Below are 18290 nucleotides of genomic sequence, written 5' to 3' on the forward strand. Positions count from 1 at the left end.
CACTGTTTATATCGAGTCTAGAAATTGAAGTTTCATTTAATGGAATTGGTCATTTATATTGGGAATGAAAGGTTCTTCCACCGAGAAGTAAATATGCAGCAATTCCTGTGGGTAAAACAGTACCACCACCACCACCTCTAATATATGTATTAAAACTTTATTGTGGGGAGCCGCTACAGTGTTTTGGACAGGTTCAAGCCTTGGACTGATGAGAGGGCACAGTCTTCTCATTGCCACGTGCAAGTCCCAGCTTGGAGGGCAGGGCCCTCCCAGCACAATTATAGCCAACAGCTATAGTTGTAAGCTTGAACCTATGGTCCAAACATGTGGCCCCACATGCCTGAGTGATGTAGGCTTGATAGAGTTCAGGTGCATGTAGTTGAGTAGGATTGAAACCCAGGAGAATGTTGTAAACATCTTGGTCACGCCCTTACTTTGCCTCATGGCATCTGCTATAAAATAAAGACAAGGCTGTGGGCGTGGCCAATGTCTCTCAGAGAAGCAGTGTCCCACCGAGACCCAGATTTCATTCTCTTGTCTGTCTTTTCTAAGCCTTTCAGCCGCCCCCACTCAGGTTCACCCTTGGCTGTGATGGTGCGGCACACTTTATAAAGATATGCCTCCAGGCTCCGAGGGCGGGTTCCTGCCTCAAACCCCACCCTTACAGGAAACAGCTCCGGGAAATAGCTGGGGGGAGGGTGCAGCCGTTTCCAAGACAATCCCTGCAGGACTGACTTCCTTCCCCTTGGTCGCACTTTTGGCCATGATGTTACACCCAGCGTTATTATTAGTACAGATAACCCCAAACTGCAAATACAAATGTCTACCAACAAATACATGTATAATAAAATTGTGGTATATTCACATAATGCAATACTATTCACAGCAATAAAAAGAAGTAAACTACTGATAAATGTAGCAACACTTTCAACAAATGTTGGTGAGGCAACTGGATATCTACATTCAAAAGAATGAATTTGAACCTCTATTTCACACCACATATAAAATATAAGTCAAAATGGACTTAAAAACTCTTGGAAGAAAACAGAGGTGAAAAATTTGCATGACCCTGGATTAGACAACAGTTTTTAAGATATGACATCAAAAGCACATATAATTTTTTTAAAAAAAGATAAATTGGACTTATCAAAGTTAAACATTTTTTCTCTAATTTTTCCATTCATATTTTCATCAAGAAGGTGGAAGCAAATATTTGCAAATCATATATTTGATAAGGGCCTAGTATCTAGAATATATAATCAATTATTAATTGGGTTAACCCAATTAAATATGAGCAAAGGTAATTGACAAATAAATAAAATGTTTTAAAAATTTAAATGGGCAAGGGATTTGAATAGCCATTTCTCCAAAGAAAATATACAAATGGTCAATAAGCACATGAAAAAATGCTCAACATCATTATTCATTAAGGAAATGTAAATCAAAACAATAATGAGATATTACTTCGCACCCACTAGAATGACTATAATCAAAGAGTCAAATAACAGGTGTTGGCAAGGATGTGAAGAAATTGGAACAATTGTGCATTACTGGTGGGGATGTAAAATGGTATAGCCTTTGTGGAAAACAGTTTGGCAGTTCCTCAAAAAGCTAAACATAGAATTACGATATGACCCATCAATTCTATTCAGCAAATCCATCCTGCATTTCCCACCCTAGATAATGGCACCGCTATTCTTTATGTCTCTGAGAAGAAAACTAGATATGATTTTTGAATTTTTTCCCTTCCTCTTTTTCTCTTCTATCATCAATCTAATAAAATGGTAAATGCAGCCCTGACCGGTTTGGCTCAGTGGATAGAGTGTCGGCCTGCGGACTGAAGGGTCCCAGGTTCGATTCCAGTCAAGGGCATGTACCTTGGTTGCGGGCACATCCCCAGTAGGAGGTGTGCAGGAGGCATCTGATCGATGTTTCTCTCTCATTGATGTTTCTAACTCTCTATCCCTCTCCCTTCTTCTCTGTAAAAAATCAGTAAAATATATTTTTAAAATCCAACAGACTAGAATCTCTTCCTCTATCCATAGTTCAGGCTTTAATTATATCTTACCTAAACTAATGCATTAACCTCTTATCTGGACTGTTTCTAGTTTAATTCTCTCCAATTCATCTTTCATATTGTTTTTCTGATTTTTCCATTAATATTTATTAAGTACAAATTGGGGTAGGAAATTCCTTTTTCCCCCCAATATATTTTTATTGACTTCAGAGAAGAAGGAGAGGGAGAGAAAGATAGAAATATCAATGATAAGCGAGAATCACTGCTCAGCTGCCTACCGCAAGTCCCACACTGGGGACAGAGCTGGCAACCTGGGCATGTGCCTTGACCAGGATCCAAACTGTGACTTCCTAGTTAATAGGTTGATGCTCAACCACTGAGCCATGCTGGCTGGGCTCTATTTTAATATTTATTTTTCTATATATTCTAGTTGTTTACATGCCTTACGCCCCCAGGCTATCTATAATAATAGAAGTGTAATATGCAAATCGACCAAACGGCCGAACAGCAGAATGACAGTCCAGACGTCCAGACAACCATACTATGACATGCACTGGCGCCAAGCCAGCCAAGGCGGGTGTGATGCGATTGGTCGGGGGGCCCCCGCCATCACCCCATGATCACCCCACAGAGGGAGGAGGCCCAGGCCACCCTCTGCAGGGTGATCGATAGGGGGGCTGCCCGGCCTGTGGCGATGCAGCAGGTGGGCAGGGCCTCCCTCTGCAGGCGATTGATTGCGGGGCTCCTGGACTGCGAGAGGGCGTAGACCGGGCTGAGGGGACACCCCCCCTGAGTGCATGAATTTCGTGCACCGGGCCTCTAGTCTATATATATAAAAGCCTAAGCGACCAAACAACCGGTCAAACAGTTGCTATGATGCACACTGACCACCAAGGGGTAGACGCTCAATGTAGAAGTTGCCCCCTGGTGGTCAGTGCGCTCCCACAGCCAACCTCCTGCTGCCAGCCAACCTCCCATGGTCCGGGCGCCCCCCCTCCCCCTTGATCGGCCCCAATCGCCAGCCAGGCCGAGGGACCCCACCCTCGAATTTGTGCACTGGGCATCTAGTATAGATTATAAAGTTCTGGAGCGCCTTCACAAAACCTGAGAGTATCACATAACCAATCAAAACAAATGTTTGTTGAATGACTTTTAAATTGTTATTTTATATTTAGATTAGCCCTTTTTGTCCTCTTTTTACTAGTGTTTTCCCCAGGATATATTCTCAGTTCTGCCATTCTCCAAAGAAGAACTATCCTAACATACTTTTCCTTATTTGCTTTCTAGATTGAAGAATCTTTTCACATTCTTTTACTAGCTATAATAACTAAGAGTCAAACTCTATTTACATTATTTTTTATTACCAGTAACTCAAGAGATAACAACTGTAATAAAGCCCTGGAAAAGTACTCACCAGCTGTTAAAAGGGACAAAAGAATGGGCAGCCCATTTATTTACCACACAGAAAGTTCAATGGTACTATAAAATTATATGTATTTGACATCTCTTGGATATCTTAAAGGCACTTCTAATAACATTATCTAGTCATTCAACCTCATCTTTCTGAGTGTCTTATATAAAACAAAGTGTATCCACTTCAGCAATTCAGAACCTGAGTTATTTTTGATACCCTCTATTCCTTCATTCATAACCCAATCCATTACCAACTCTTGTAGATTTGTCCTAAATCTTTCTCAAACTGTCCCACTTTCCTCCACGTGCATAATCATTTCCTTAGTCTCTCCAGGCTACCACTTTATCTTACTCAGGCTACTTACTATAACAGCCTCCAAAAGGGTGCCACTGCATCCACTCTTGGCCCCGCCCCCTCCAATCCATTTGCTCTACTACAACCAGAGTGACCTTTCAAAATGCAAACCCAATTATGTCATCCCCTCTATTTAAGTATTCCATGCCTTTACACTGTACTTTGGCTGAAACAAAAATCCTTAACATAATGTTCAAGGGAATTACATGGTCTGACCCTACCCATCTTGTTAGACTCATCTCCTTCCAATTTCCTGTGCTCTGAAGACACAGACCTCTCAAGTTTATCATCATGCTCCTCTTTCCACAGAGTCTTGAACACACAGTAACTAAGAGCACAAGTTCTGGAATCAGATTATCTAAGTCCCCAAACTGGATCTGCCAACATACTAACTGCTGGCAGTTAACTTGTTGGGCAAGTAACTTAATCGCTCTGACCTCAGCTTTCCCATCTCTAAAGTAGGGGAAATGATACCTGTCACGGGGATTTGAGGAGGGTTAAATGAAATGTTAAGAACACAGAACATAACCAGTAAGCACTTCATGCCAAACTCCTCTCCTTTTTTCAATTTCTGGTTATCAACTCTAGTGGAAAACTCAAATTATATTTGAGGCTCAGAGAAATTAAGCAATTTGCTCACTATAACACAGCTAATAAGTAACAGGGCCAGATTTCTACTATACCTTAACTTTCCCCACCCAACTCTTCTTCGAGGCACAATTAATTGTGTGTGTGTGTGTGTTTAACATGCATATTCCTGGGCCCCACATCAAACCTAAATATGAATTTCTCAAAGCGTGCCACAGGAATCTGCAATTTATTTTAATAGGCAGCTTTTTCTGGTAAGCCAGAGGTTGAGAGTCACTGGAGTAGAATAATGAAAGCTAACACAATTATTGAATGTAAATTTTAAAAAAATGAATAACATAATGATCAATCAAATATTACACATCTATGTCCTTAAAAGTAACAAAGCTGCACTGGCTGTATGGTTCAACTGATTGAGCGTTATCCCATGCACCAAAAGGTCACCTGTTCCGATTCCCAGTCAGAGCACATGCCCTATGTTTCTGTTTCTGTTTCTCTCTCTTTCTTCCCCTTCCTCTCTCTCTAAAATCAATAAAAACATTTTTTTTTAAGTAACAAAGCTATTTAATTGAATCTACTATTAAATCAAAGTTGGTTATAAGCTGAGACTACTGGCAGGTTTTGTTCAATAATTTCTGGATAGGAGAATCTGAGAGATAAAATACAACTGTCTTAAGATTATTTCCAATATGATATTCTCCCTAGACCTAGCTTAAAAGTGAAAGAGGCAACAATTTAAAATATACACAAATTGCCGAAACCGGTTTGGCTCAGTGGATAGAGCGTCGGCCTGAGGACTGAAAGGTCCCGGGTTCGAATCCGGTCAAGGGCATGTACCTGGGTTGTGGGCACATCCCCAGTGGGAGATGTGCAGGAGGCAGCTGATCAATGTTTCTAACTCTCTATCTCTCTCCCTTCCTCTCTGTAAAAAATCAATAAAATATATTTTTAAAAAAATAATAAATAAATAAATAAATAAATAAAATAAAATATACACAAATTAGCCTATACCAAATCATGCCCAAAGCTAAGAAGAACTAATAAGCAAAATATGAACTACTTTGGATTCTTTAAGACACAACCTGCTCTCAATTCTCCCCATTATAAATTCCACTATATAAAGATCCACTTTTCAGTTACATTTCTAAGCTTTCTGCCCTCCCTACTATTATCAAAAGAAAAGACAGATATTCCAGTTTAGCAATATACATGGTTTATGGCTTTCCTTCCAATCATCACACAACTGAATAGACAACTCATTAACTAATATTTAGAGACGGAATGAGTCAAAACACAAATCCTGACTCTTTGTCATTTTTTTGTTCAAATGGAAGATAAGCACTTGTGAGTTTTCCAAATCTCAACATAGCTTTCTTTTAATACTGAAGTAAAAATACAAGAAAAAATTGAATTATTTGACTATCAACAAAATCTGGTATATTGAGTTGATCTTAGATTTATTTCCTTCAAAAATAAAAAAAGAGCACAATGTTTGACATATATAAACAGACTCAGATAATTAAAGATCAAAGGTACCTTATATATCTTTAAGTCATCCATGTCATGGATGAGGGCCTGAAGGGTTGAGTGGCTTGCCTAAGGTTACAATCAATAACAGAACTGGAACTAATAATCTAAATTAACTGAATGTGCACATCTTTGGGATGTAAAAGGGAACAGGAATACCCAGAAAAAGCCCATGTAGCCCTAGCCAGTTTGGCTCAGTGGATAGAGTGTTGACCTGTGGACAGAAGGATCCCAGGTTCAATTCCGGTCAAGGGAACATGCCTGCATTGTGGGCTCGACCCCCCACTAAGGGGCGCACAGGAGGCAACTGATCAGTGATTCTCTCTCATCATTGATGTTTCTATCTCTCCCTCTCTCTTCCTCTCTGAAATCAATAAAAATATATTTTTAAAAAAGAAAAAGTAAATCCCAAGAAAGAAAGGCTGCTTCTTTGGAGTATCCCACTCTCTGTTAAAAAAAAAAAAAGAACAGATGAGTGCATGGTTTCTAAGAGTTGGGTGGGTAAGAAAAAGAGGTGGCTGTGACAATAAAGGATAGATAAGTAATCCTTATAATGGAACTATTCTGTATCTTGACTATGATAGTTGTCATACTAATCTACACATGTGATAAAACTGCATAGAACTAAATATACCTAACAAGCTCACACACAAAGGAGTGTAGGTAAAATTGGTGAAATCTGAATAATAAGGTCAAATGGAGTTGTAGATAACAAGAAATGTTAAAGCAAGATCCTCAATCCCAAAGAAAAAGTTACTAAATAGAAACTGGGATCTTCACAAAGGAATGAAGAATAGTAGAAATCATAAATAATGTTATAAATATTAAAAACTTTAAAAATAACTTAATTATTTTTAAAATATAATAAATTGTTTAAAGCAAAAATAACAACAATGTAATCTAGAGTTTTTAACATATATACAAGGACAATGTTTGACAACACTAGTTCAAAGGATTAGAGTGGAAAACAGAAAAATGCCATTGGAAGCTTCTTACATTATATGTGAAGTGGTATAATATTATTTGAAGGTGAAATGTGACAAGTTAAAGAGACTTATTATAAAAAACTATGGCCTATTAAGCCAACAATGGAGATAAAATTGAATAAATAAATATACTCAAGCCAAACAAAGATAGGGAAGGACACAGGAACTGCCAAAAGATGGGACAAATAGAAAATGAGTAGCAAAAAGGAACATTTAAACCCAACCATATTGTTATTTTCATTAAATGTAAATGGTCTAAGAAGACTCCAAATAAAATACAAAGAGAATGTATTAAAAAACAGAAAAGCAAGACCCTTTTTAAAAAGTCAATTTTAGAAAGCTGTCAATAAGAAACTCACTTTAAATATAAAGACAAAAATAGATTAATAGTAAGAAAGATATATCATGCAAATACTAAGGTTAAGAATACTGTAGTAGCCCTCAGAATATACCCAAAAGAATTGAATGCAGGGCTCAAAGAGATACTTATATGCCAATGTCCATAGCAGCATTATTCACAATAGCCAAAAGGTATAAACAACTCAAATGTCTATCAAAAGATGAATGGATAAACATGTGATATTTACAAACAATGGAATATTATTCAGCCTTTAAAAAGGAATGAAATTCTTGAGACATGTAACAATACGAATAAGACATGAAAACAGGATGCTAAGTGAGATTAGCCAGTCACAAAAGGACAAATACAGGGTAGGGCAAAAGTAAATTTACAGATTTTTGTAAGAAAAATAATACACTATTTAATAAATAATAATGCAAGAATAAACTCTGTTTCATGTACTCACAACTGTAAACCTACTTTTGCCATGCCCTGTACTATATGATTCCACTTATGTGTGGTACCTAGAATAGATAAATTCAGAGACAGAAAGTAAAATAGAGGTTACCAAGGGCTGGGAAGAGGGGAAAAAATGACAGTTATTGTTTGGTGGATGTATAGTTTCTGTTTGGGATGATAAAAAAAGTTCTGGAGCCTGGCCAGCCTGGCTCGGTGGTTGAGCTTTGACCTATAAACCAGGAGGTCATGGTTAAATTCTTGGTCAGAGCATATGCCCAGGTTTCAGGCTCGATCCCCAGAGGGCGGTGTGCAGGAGCCAGCCGATCAATGGATGATTCTCTCTCATCATTGATGTTTCTATCTCTCTCTTCCTCTCCCTTCCTCTTTTAAATCAATAAAAATATATGTTAAAATGAAGTTCTGGATATGAATAGTGGCAATGGTTGTACAACACTGAGTGTACTTAACACCACTATATTGTATACTTAAAGTGGTTAAAATGATACATTTTATTTATGTTATGTGCATATTTGCCACAATTTTAAACAGTGAATTAATAACAAAAAATAACCTGCTAATTTAATTATAAGCAAATCTTAGTTAAAAGCATTTTAAAATTAACAGGGTGCTAATTTTCACATGACACACAGACTGGGAATTTTGTCCGTTAAATCGAGGTTCGAAAAATCGAGGGCTTATTGTACTTTCTATTGCTAGCAATTAAGTTCCTCTACTATAGAACATTTCTTTCCTAACTAGAAAATTTTCACATCTTTTTCTTCTTAAAATCCTTTTGCTATTGATTAAAGTCTTATAGCATTACTTAGAGAAATGAACATTCATACATAATATGAACATTTGTACATAATACACAAAAATATTTTATCTGTCTGTACCTAAACTGAAGATAAAAGGATCTTTCCATTACTATTTTATTCAAATTATTTGTGCTTTTCTAGATAACAGAAAAATTATCAGCTCTAACAACTATATATATCAAAGAATCTGAAAGTGAGGCACATTATATTGTACCTCTGGGACTCAGAACCCTTTTGAAACAAACCAACTAAAATACAGAACTCCTATAATGTGATGGTCCTGATAAAACACAATCATCATCAACCATGTACACAGCATGAAATTACTTAAACACTATCCTATATAATAAAAGGATAATTTGCAAATTGTCCCCTCGGGAGTTCGATCGCTTGCTGTGATGTGCGCTGACCACCAGGGGGCAGCGCAGAACATGAAGGGCAACCAGTGGAGGTGGAAGGCGCTGAGGGAGCAAGGGAAGGAGGAGGCAGGGAAGTGGGGAACCTGATCGGCCCTGATCACCGGCCAGGCCTAGGGACCCTATCCATGCATGATTTCATGCACCGGGACTCTAGTATTTTAAATACTATAACACATAACGAACAGAGTTTCTGTGCCACAATGAAGAGTAACGTTTTCTCATCAAGTTCAATATAGGTTAATTAGTAACTTTATAGTCTTTACAATCAAGGATATGTATGCTTTTGGCAAAGAGACAAAGATTTTCCAATTCTGAGTAACACTAAATTCGCAAGTATAAAAAAGGAAAACCCTGGCCTTGTTTAGTAATGCTGTTCATCCACTTTTTCTGAAACCTCTTTCTCAGTCTCAGTGAGAATAAATTAGAAATCAATCCAAAATACAAACTAGAGACTCATAACTACTACACACTGAAATTTTAAAAATACAGTTGACCCTTGAACAACACAGGTTTAAACTGCAAGGGTCCATTTATACATAAACTTTTTTCAATAAGTACCTCTTCTGTTTTGGATCTGTTGTTGGGAGTGTCCACAGATGCAGAAGGCCAACTGTATGCATTGATCTACACCATTTTATATAGGGGACTTCAGGATTTTGGTACCCTTAGAGGGTCCTGAAACCAATGCCCTGCAGATACCAAGGGACAACTTAAATTTTGGGGCAGTCAAAACTTATATGTGAGTTTTCCACTATGCAGGAGGTCAGCACCCTTAACTTTCACGTCACTCAAGGATCAACTATATACTTATTATATTTACTTAACACATTTAAATAGGTACATAATAAATCTTATTAAAACATATTATAATTAACATTTTAAAAATTAAATCTACTGGATAAAAATAAAAAGTATATTCTTAATGTTACAAATAAATCATCTTCTTTTTTAAAATAAATTCTGCAATTCATGAGAAACTGCACTCACACACATAGGATGTGGCACTACATACATGATGACACATGTTCCCAAATAAAAAAACAAAAAACTCAGAAGTTACCATCATGCGCAAAACTACGGATACCTTGTCCAGGATCTTTTAGACAGAGTCCTCAGTACCCTGCAAGCTTAGGAAAGGTAAATATGCACAACATAACTACCAAACCAGACTAATGGAAATTAGAGATTGAAAGTAGGGTTGTTAAAATAAAAGAAAAAACAAACAAGCATATTCAAAGACATGAGATTAGAAGTAAAAAGGATGAATTAAAAAAGAAATTTCAAAAAAATTTAACTGGGTACCCAGAGCACATAAAAATACAGAAAAAAAAGTTTCCCATACAATGCTTACCCTTACTTACACACCACACTCTGATATTTCCCACTAGAGGCCCAGTGCACAAATTCATGCACGGGTGGGGTCCGGCCAGCCCAGCCCCAATCGGGGCAGATCAGGGCTGGGCCTGTAGGGAGGAGGAGATGGTGGGAGGTTGGCCAGCTGGCCTGCCCCCTAATTAGGGTTGGGGGCCCAACTAGGGGCGGGGCTGGCCATGGGGAGGGGCTGTGGGTGGTTGGCTGGCCAGCCCTGACCCTGATGGGATAGGGGGCCAACCAGGGGTGGGGCTAGGTGGGGGGAGGGGCTGCAGGAGGTTGGCTGCCCAGCCCCACCCCCTATTGGGGTGGGAGGGATTCGTGATCAGGGGCAGGCCGGCCAGGGGGAGGGGCTGCAGGCCTATCTTGGTGAAGCAGGCTGATCGGGGGCAGGCCTGGCCGGGGGAAGAGAGGGGTAGTTTGGCCGGTGGCCCGCTCTTGATCAGGGTGGGAGAGTCCTATCAGGGGCAGGCCAGCAGTGGGGAGGGGCCATGAGGTTGGCCGGCCGGCCCCACGCCCTGATCGGCCAATTTGCTGGCCACTGTGGGCCTCATAGCAACTGGTCGTTATGGTCATTAAGGTCACTGGCTTTTTATATATATAGATTACTTTTCTTTTTTTTTTTAAATATATTTTATTAATTTTTTACAGAGAGGAAGGGAGAGAGATAGAGAGTTAGAAACATCGATGAGAGAGAAACATCGATCAGCTGCCTCCTGCACATCTCCTACCGGGGATGTGCCTGCAACCCAGGTACATGCCCCTGACCAGAATCGAACCTGGGACCTTTCAGTCTGCAGGCCGATGCTCTATCCACTGAGCCAAACCGGTTTCGGCTACTTTTCATTTTTAACAACTGTTACTGTGACTCACTAAATTGAATTCACAAGCCACTAGTGCAGTGGTTCTCAACCTGGGGGTCGTGACCCCTTTGGCAGTTGAACGACCCTTTCACAGGGGTTCCCTAAGACCATCCTGCATATCAGATATTTACATTATGATTCATAACAGTAGCAACATTACAGTTATGAAGTAGCAACGAAAAAAATTTTATGGTTGGGTCACAACATGAGGAACTGTATTTAAAGGGCCAGAAGGTTGAGAACCACTGCACTAATGGGTCACAACCTAAAGTTTGAAAAGCACTGGCTTATAGGAACTGACAACGATAGGAAGGTCCTTGTTCTACTATGAATATCTAGTTTGAGAAAACTAATCAGAAGGTGGAAAGAATGAGAAGACAATTCCTCCAGAGCAGGGACTATATATTACTAGCACATAATCATCACTTAATACGTGTTGAATTAATAAATTGTGGAATATAAAGAACTTTCAAGGTGAAGACACACCTACAAAGAATACCTTAAAAATAAATAAATAAATGCTTAGGAAAGCATGAGTACTTTGCATGCTTTCAAAACTAGGGATTGCCGAAACCGGTTTGGCTCAGTGGATAGAGCGTCGGCCTGTGGACTGAAGGGTCCCAGGTTCGATTCCGGTCAAGGGCATGTACCTGGGTTGCGGGCACACCCTCAGTGGAAGATGTGCAGGAGGCAGCTGATCGATGTTTCTCTGTCATCGATGTTTCTAACTCTCTATCTCTCTCCCTTCCTCTCTGTAAAAAATCAATAAAATATATTTAAAAAAACAACAACAAAAAAAAAAAAAAACCTAGGGATGGTGAAAAGAGCTCCAGGCAGTAAAAGAGTGATACACCAACTGAGCCTTAAATAAACAAATGAAGTGCCAAAAGAAAAGGAAATTTGTTCTTTAGGGTGGGCTTTAGATACAGCACAGGAAAAAGAAAATCTCTTGTAGAACTACATAATAGTACATTACAGGTTCAGAAAGTTTGTAAGCTATCCTTGGTTAGAAATTCTAACCATTTCTTTTCAAATATATGTATTGAACACCAAATGTATAAATCCAACTTCAAATCAAAATTATGGAATGCAATTCATTCTTAAATATTAAATCCTCTGTATTCATTTGTAAGCATTTCATAAGCAGCTAGTGTGTGGTAGCCAAAAACTTAATGAGTGCTTAACACGTATCAGACAATATGTTAAGTACTTAACAAGGGTTATCCCATTTAAACCTAACAACCTTGTAAAGTCAATACTACCTTCATTTTATAGATTGGGAAAGTAAGGCTTAAAAAGTTACACAAACAAGTTACACAGCTAATAAATGGTGAAATTAAGATATTAAGTGCCAGTTTTATTATTATTGGTGGCTGAAAATCAGAATTATTTTGTTCCATTCTATTATTTGTTAACTAGAGGCCCAGTGCACCAATTTGTGCACAGGTGGGGTCCCTCGGGGGTCGGGCCCCAGCTCGCACCCATAGGCTCTCAGCCCCAGCTTGCACCCCCAGCCTCACAGCTCCGCCTGGCACCCTGCCATAGCCTGCTCCACCCCCTCACCTGCTCTACCATCCCGCCTGTGGGGTGATCGATCAGGGCTGGGCCCCCCACCTGACTCCCTCAGCACCTAGGAGCCGGGCAGCGGCCCAAACCCCCGCCGCTGGTCACCGTCGGTGGGGCGATCAGTCAGGGCCTGGCCCCGACCGCTCACACCCGCCTTGGCCTGGTGCCGCCTGCTCATCTGCTTCATCATCCCACCATGGTCCTGCTCTCATTGGGGGCCATCAGGGCAGGCAAAACCTCCACTGCCGCCTGCTGCCAGCGCCATGTCACTGACGCCCACCATGCTCCACACCGCTGGTCATCAGCACACTTCATAGCAAGCGGTCGAACTCCCAGTCTCCTAGTCAAACGACCACCCGAGAGGACAATTTGCATATTAGGCTTTTATTATATAGGAAGGATGTTTTTCTCAGAAACTAAACTTTGAATATATTTCTGAATGAAGTGATTCATCTACTTCTAAATCTGTACAACACTATCATCCTATATAATAAAAGGCTAATATGCACATCGACCAAACAGCGGAACAACCGGTCACTATGACATGCACTGACCATCAGGGGGCAGATGCTCAACACAGGAGCTGCCCCCTGGTGGTCAGTGCACTCCCACGGGGGGTGGGGGTGGGGCACTGCTCAGCCAGAAGCTGGGCTCACAGCTGGCAAGCGCAGCGGCAGAGGCAGGAGCCTTTCCCGCCTCCGTGGCAGCACTAAGGATATCCGACTGATGGCTTAGGCCCGCTTCCCATGGGGAGCGGGCCTAAGCCGTCAATCAGACATCCCCCAAGGACTCCTGGACTACGAGAGGGCGCAGGCCAGGCTGAGGGACCCCCCACACCCCCCTGAATGCGAATTTTGTGCACCGGGCCTCTAGTATTGAATAATTTTATCAAAAGGAAAAATGAGCCCCTTCTCAGTTTTAAAGATAAGTTAGAGGCCAATTAAATATAGCTATCTGACACCGGCATTTTTTAAAAATATATTGCTTTATTGATTTCAGAGAGGGAGAATGAGAGAGAGATAGAAACATCAATGATGAGAGAGAGTTACTGATGGCTGCGTCCTGCACGCCCCCCACTGGGGATTGAGCCCACAACCTAGGCATGTGCCCCTGGCCAGAATCAAACCTGGGACTCTGCAGTCCGCAGGCTAACGCTCTATCCACTGAGCCAAGCCAGCTAGGGCTGACACAGCATTTTCTTTTAAAATATATTTTATTGATTTTTTTACAGAGAGGAAGAGAGAGGGATAGAGAGTTAGAAACATTGATGAGAGAGAATCATCGATCAGTTGCTTCCTGCACACCTCCTACTGGGGATGTGCCCGCAACCAAGGTACATGCCCTTGACCAGAATCAAACCTGGGACTCTGCAGTCCGCAGGCTAACGCTCTATCCACTGAGCCAAACCGGTTAGGGCCTGACACGGCATTTTTAACAGCTATATATATATATTATGCAAAGTACTCAGTAACTTGTACTTTTACTTACCTTATTTACATGCCAGGTACTTATATTTTGAAAAACCTTTACACCTTTTATAGGTCACTTATTTTTCTACTAGGTAAGAAGATGCAGCCTTAGACTGTTTTTCAGAACAAAAAGTCTGCTTCTAGTACAAATGGAAGAGACTGACATAGAAATAATTGTTACCAAATGTTGACAGATTACATCCCAACTGAAAATTATTTCTAGTCCATCCACCCAACTTTTGAATTCATGTTGACATTTAGAAGAAATTAGACATCTTTAATGGAATTAAACATTAATTTTTATTACTAAAAACTATGATACTTTGATCCAACAATGGGATGGAATGAAATAATACAGATCCGTATCTTTTTCACTTATATTTTAGAATTTGAAATTAAAAAATAATCCAGCCATAAACAAGCACAGACACCTAAAGGCAGATGAACATACACTGGCACTCTGTTTAATGAAACAATCCCAATTTTATGCAAGACTTTATTACAGAAATAACACTTTTGGAAGAGATTCATTCAAATATGATCCTGAACTGAACAGCAGCCTTTAACTAATATATACAAAAAAACTCTTAATTTCAAAAAGATTAAATTAGTATGAGTATAATTATTTTAAGTAATAGAGACTATTGAAAACCAAAAACAGAAACAATGGAAAACTTAACTGACTTCTGTTTTAAATCCTCACCAAGGACATGCCTGGAGGGGGGAAGGCAGAGGGAGAGAAACATCCAATAATTTGCTTTCCATAAGGTACCCAACTGGGGATCAAACCAGCAACCCCAGGTATGTGCCCTGACTGGGAATCAAACTGGCAACCTTTTGGTGCACAGGATGATGCTCAACCAACTAAGCCACTCTGCCCAGGTGAAAAATTAACTGACTTTAATATACAAATCAGTCAAGGGGGAAAAAAACACACCAGAATGATAATTATAACCAAATTAACAAATCAGAATCAGAATGCCAAAAATTAAGTCATTAAAAGGGAATCTAGAGAAAGGGCCAGTTGTGAAAGAACAGGAAGTGATGTACACTGCCATTTTGTAGATGAACTATTTAGTAACAGAAGTACCATACTAATCAGAAATTAACCAACTCAGACTAAGAGCTCTCAGTATTCTTTCTGACAGTGGCATCAGAAGTCGGCTGAAAGAACCCTCTGGCAGTTTTTCCTTAATAATGAATTTATCAAATTGATTATGAACATACTTTTATCACTTTTAGCACAATTACCACCAGTAACAGAAAACAGGGTTTCTTTTTAGTTGTCCTAAAAAGTACCTCTTTTAGTTCTAGCATGCTGAACTATATCAAGTAGTTTACCTATATCCTGTGCACATACTTACATTTTGTAGCATTTATTAATAAATCCTCTCTGCTTGCATCATTCCAAGTTAAAAAGTCACTCTTTACTAAGCAGTATGTTTGCATTTATTCATGCTAGTATATATGAATTATCAACAACAAACCATAACAGAGAATTAGACTTAATGGAATAATTTGCTATGTAGGGGGAAACTCTACATACCACAACATGCAGCTTTGTGCCATGAAATAAAGATTTATGGGAAGTGCTGTTAAAATAACTCTAGCCCTAGCTGGTGTGATGAGTGGTTAGAGCATCAGCCTATGCCAGTGAGGGCGAACCTATGACACGCGTGTCAGAAGTGACACGCGAACTCATTTTTTTGGTTGATTTTTCTTTGTTAAATGGCATTTAAATATATAAAATAAATATAAAAAATATAAGTCTTTGTTTTACTATGGTTGCAAATATCAAAAAATTTCTATATGTGACACGGCACCAGAGTTAAGTTAGGGTTTTTCAAAATGCTGACACGCCGAGCTCAAAAGGTTTGCCATCACTGGCCTATGCACAGGGTCTTGGGTTCCATTCCAGGTCCAGGGCACATAATCTGGTTCGCTCCCTGCTCCTCACCCTCGTTTGGGAGGCAACCAGTCAATGTGTCTCTCTCACATTGATGTCTCTCTCTCTCCCCCCCCACCCACTCTCTCTAAAAAGTAATGAAAAAAAATATCCTCAGGTGTGGATTAACAAAACAACAAAGGAAGTTAAAATAAACCCAGATAAAAATAAAAAGAATAAAGAAAGCAAAATTCCATTTTCTGAGGAAAAATAATAAATCTAATTTAACAGACCCTTTATGTGTCTCCCCATATTAAAATCATAAAGATGACAGAAACTAAATTGGTGTCTAACCACCTACTACTAACATCTTTAAATCCCTGTCTTAAAACAGGTTTCAAAAACAAACAAATAAAAAATACAACAAAAGCTCTTATGGACATTAAATGTAGATGGTGTTTGAAAGTCTTTAAAAATAAGTCACCCACTAAGTGAAGCTTAAATACCAAATACCAAATAGTAAAATATCAAGACAACTCATGTCTATATGTACACTAGAAGCCCAGTGCATGAAATCGGTACACGGGTAGGGTCCCTAGTGGCTGCCTGCTGCTGGCTGGGGCCTCCCTTCCCCCAGATGCCTGCCACCAGCAGGGGCAGGGCCAACCAGGGGGATGGGCCCCAGGGGGTTGGCTGGCTAGCCCCACCCCCTGGTGGAACTCCCTGGTGGAACTCCCAGTGGAGGGGCCAATTTGCATATTAGGCTTTTATTATATAGGATATTTTAGTTTTCTTCATTGCTTTGTGAAATAATTATTTAATTCTGTAAATATTCAATATGGAACATTTTGAAATCACTTCATCAGTAAATTTATATACTAAAGAAAAAAGTATCAACAGTAGACTTCAAGACTACTCTTTGGTAACAAAATACACTTGGAACACACTTCCAGAATGTCAAAATATTTATTTTTCTTATTTCTACTCTACTAAAGGACGCAACCAACAAGTACTACTGTAAACCAGACAAGATTTGTCTTAAACAAATATGACATGAAGCAAAAGAAGTGGAAAAACAACTTATTGACTACAAATATAGATGCTATCATAGCATAGTTAAGCAAATTACAGTGTTTATTTTTTTCATTTCCTTAACAAAGCATTTGCTACAGAAAGATTTGTAACCTAATCCTTTTCAAAGTTTTCCAATGTCAGTGTTATACAAAATAGCATTAACCCTAAAAATTCAGAGCCCACAGAGGAATGTCCATCAGACTGCCTGTCTGTATGCAATGATCTTTAATGATTCTTCAAGAACTACAAAGTCAGTCATAGGAAGAAAATAAGGGAGTAGGGGGGACACAAAGTTACCTTATTTGAATCCTAATGAAAACCCAAGATGCCCACACAAAAATGTCAACCCAGTGTTTGAGAGAGAGATCGAGAGACATGAAAACTGTTCTGCCATGGCAGGATCCCTCCTCGAGAGGCCTTATCCCTCTCCCCGCAGACAATAACAGCAGGAACGGACCTACTTCCCAGGGGCAGATCTCAGGGGAAGAGTATCCAGGCGGTACTGTTATCGATTTAAAACCAAAGGAAAAGAGTAACCTTTCCAAGGGAAGCGCCATTACTTCCCTCTCCTGCTCCCCCTCCCTTCAGGGTACACACGGGCCTGTGTCTGAAGAAACTGCCTTGGACTTCTGCAGCACTGCAGCAGACTAACGATGGGGTAGGGGGAAGGGTAAGGGGAGAAAAACGCTTCCATCACCCCTAACAGAAGAGGGGTGTACATTTCCTGGGGGTGGGGTGGGGGTGGGGGGACGACTGGAATCCACCCAGCAGGCTCCCCAGAACAGTCTCCCTTCCCGAGAATACACACACTACAAAGGAGAGGGAGGAGCAGAGGGACCAGAAGGGAAAGGGGCCTCGCGCCTTTTAAATCGGGGTGAACATCCACCCCATCTCCCACGGAGGGCCACACCTTCCTGGAGGCACCCCCTTCCACCACCCCTTCCGGTGACCCTCAGGACAGAGGAATGGAAGGGCTCGGGCCCCTCGAAGCCGGAGGGCGTCCACCTCGCCGCCTCCTCCACCCCACCCACGGAATCACAGACCCTCCTCGTCTCCCTCCCCCACCCACTCCCACCGCCCTCCTTCCGCCCAGAGGCCACGGTGGGCCCAGTCTCCCCGCCCCCTCCCGGGCTCCCGCAC

General features: G+C 40.4%; 1 protein-coding gene across 6 annotated transcripts in view; it reads right to left on the reverse strand.

Moving 5' to 3' along the window:
- The window catches only part of TAOK1 (TAO kinase 1), a 106910-nt gene extending 92541 nt beyond the window's left edge, over positions 1 to 14369 (reverse strand). The window contains exons 1-3 of one of the 6 annotated variants that reach the window (XM_014548244.1): positions 14211 to 14369; positions 10007 to 10042; positions 9481 to 9611 (exon numbers count right to left, since the gene is read on the reverse strand). The gene's annotated coding sequence lies outside the window, so the exon portion shown is untranslated. Of the gene's footprint in view, positions 1 to 1877; positions 1909 to 9480; positions 9612 to 9982; positions 10043 to 14210 lie in introns of those variants that run through there. The other 5 variants (XM_014548245.1, XM_014548246.1, XM_014548247.1 and 2 more) reach the window with 5 other exon arrangements.
- Positions 14370 to 18290: the final 3921 nt, after the last annotated feature.

The sequence above is a fragment of the Myotis brandtii genome, unplaced genomic scaffold (genome assembly GCF_000412655.1).
Source record: "Myotis brandtii unplaced genomic scaffold, ASM41265v1 scaffold50, whole genome shotgun sequence".
In the NCBI taxonomy this organism is placed as follows: Eukaryota; Metazoa; Chordata; class Mammalia; order Chiroptera; family Vespertilionidae; genus Myotis; species Myotis brandtii.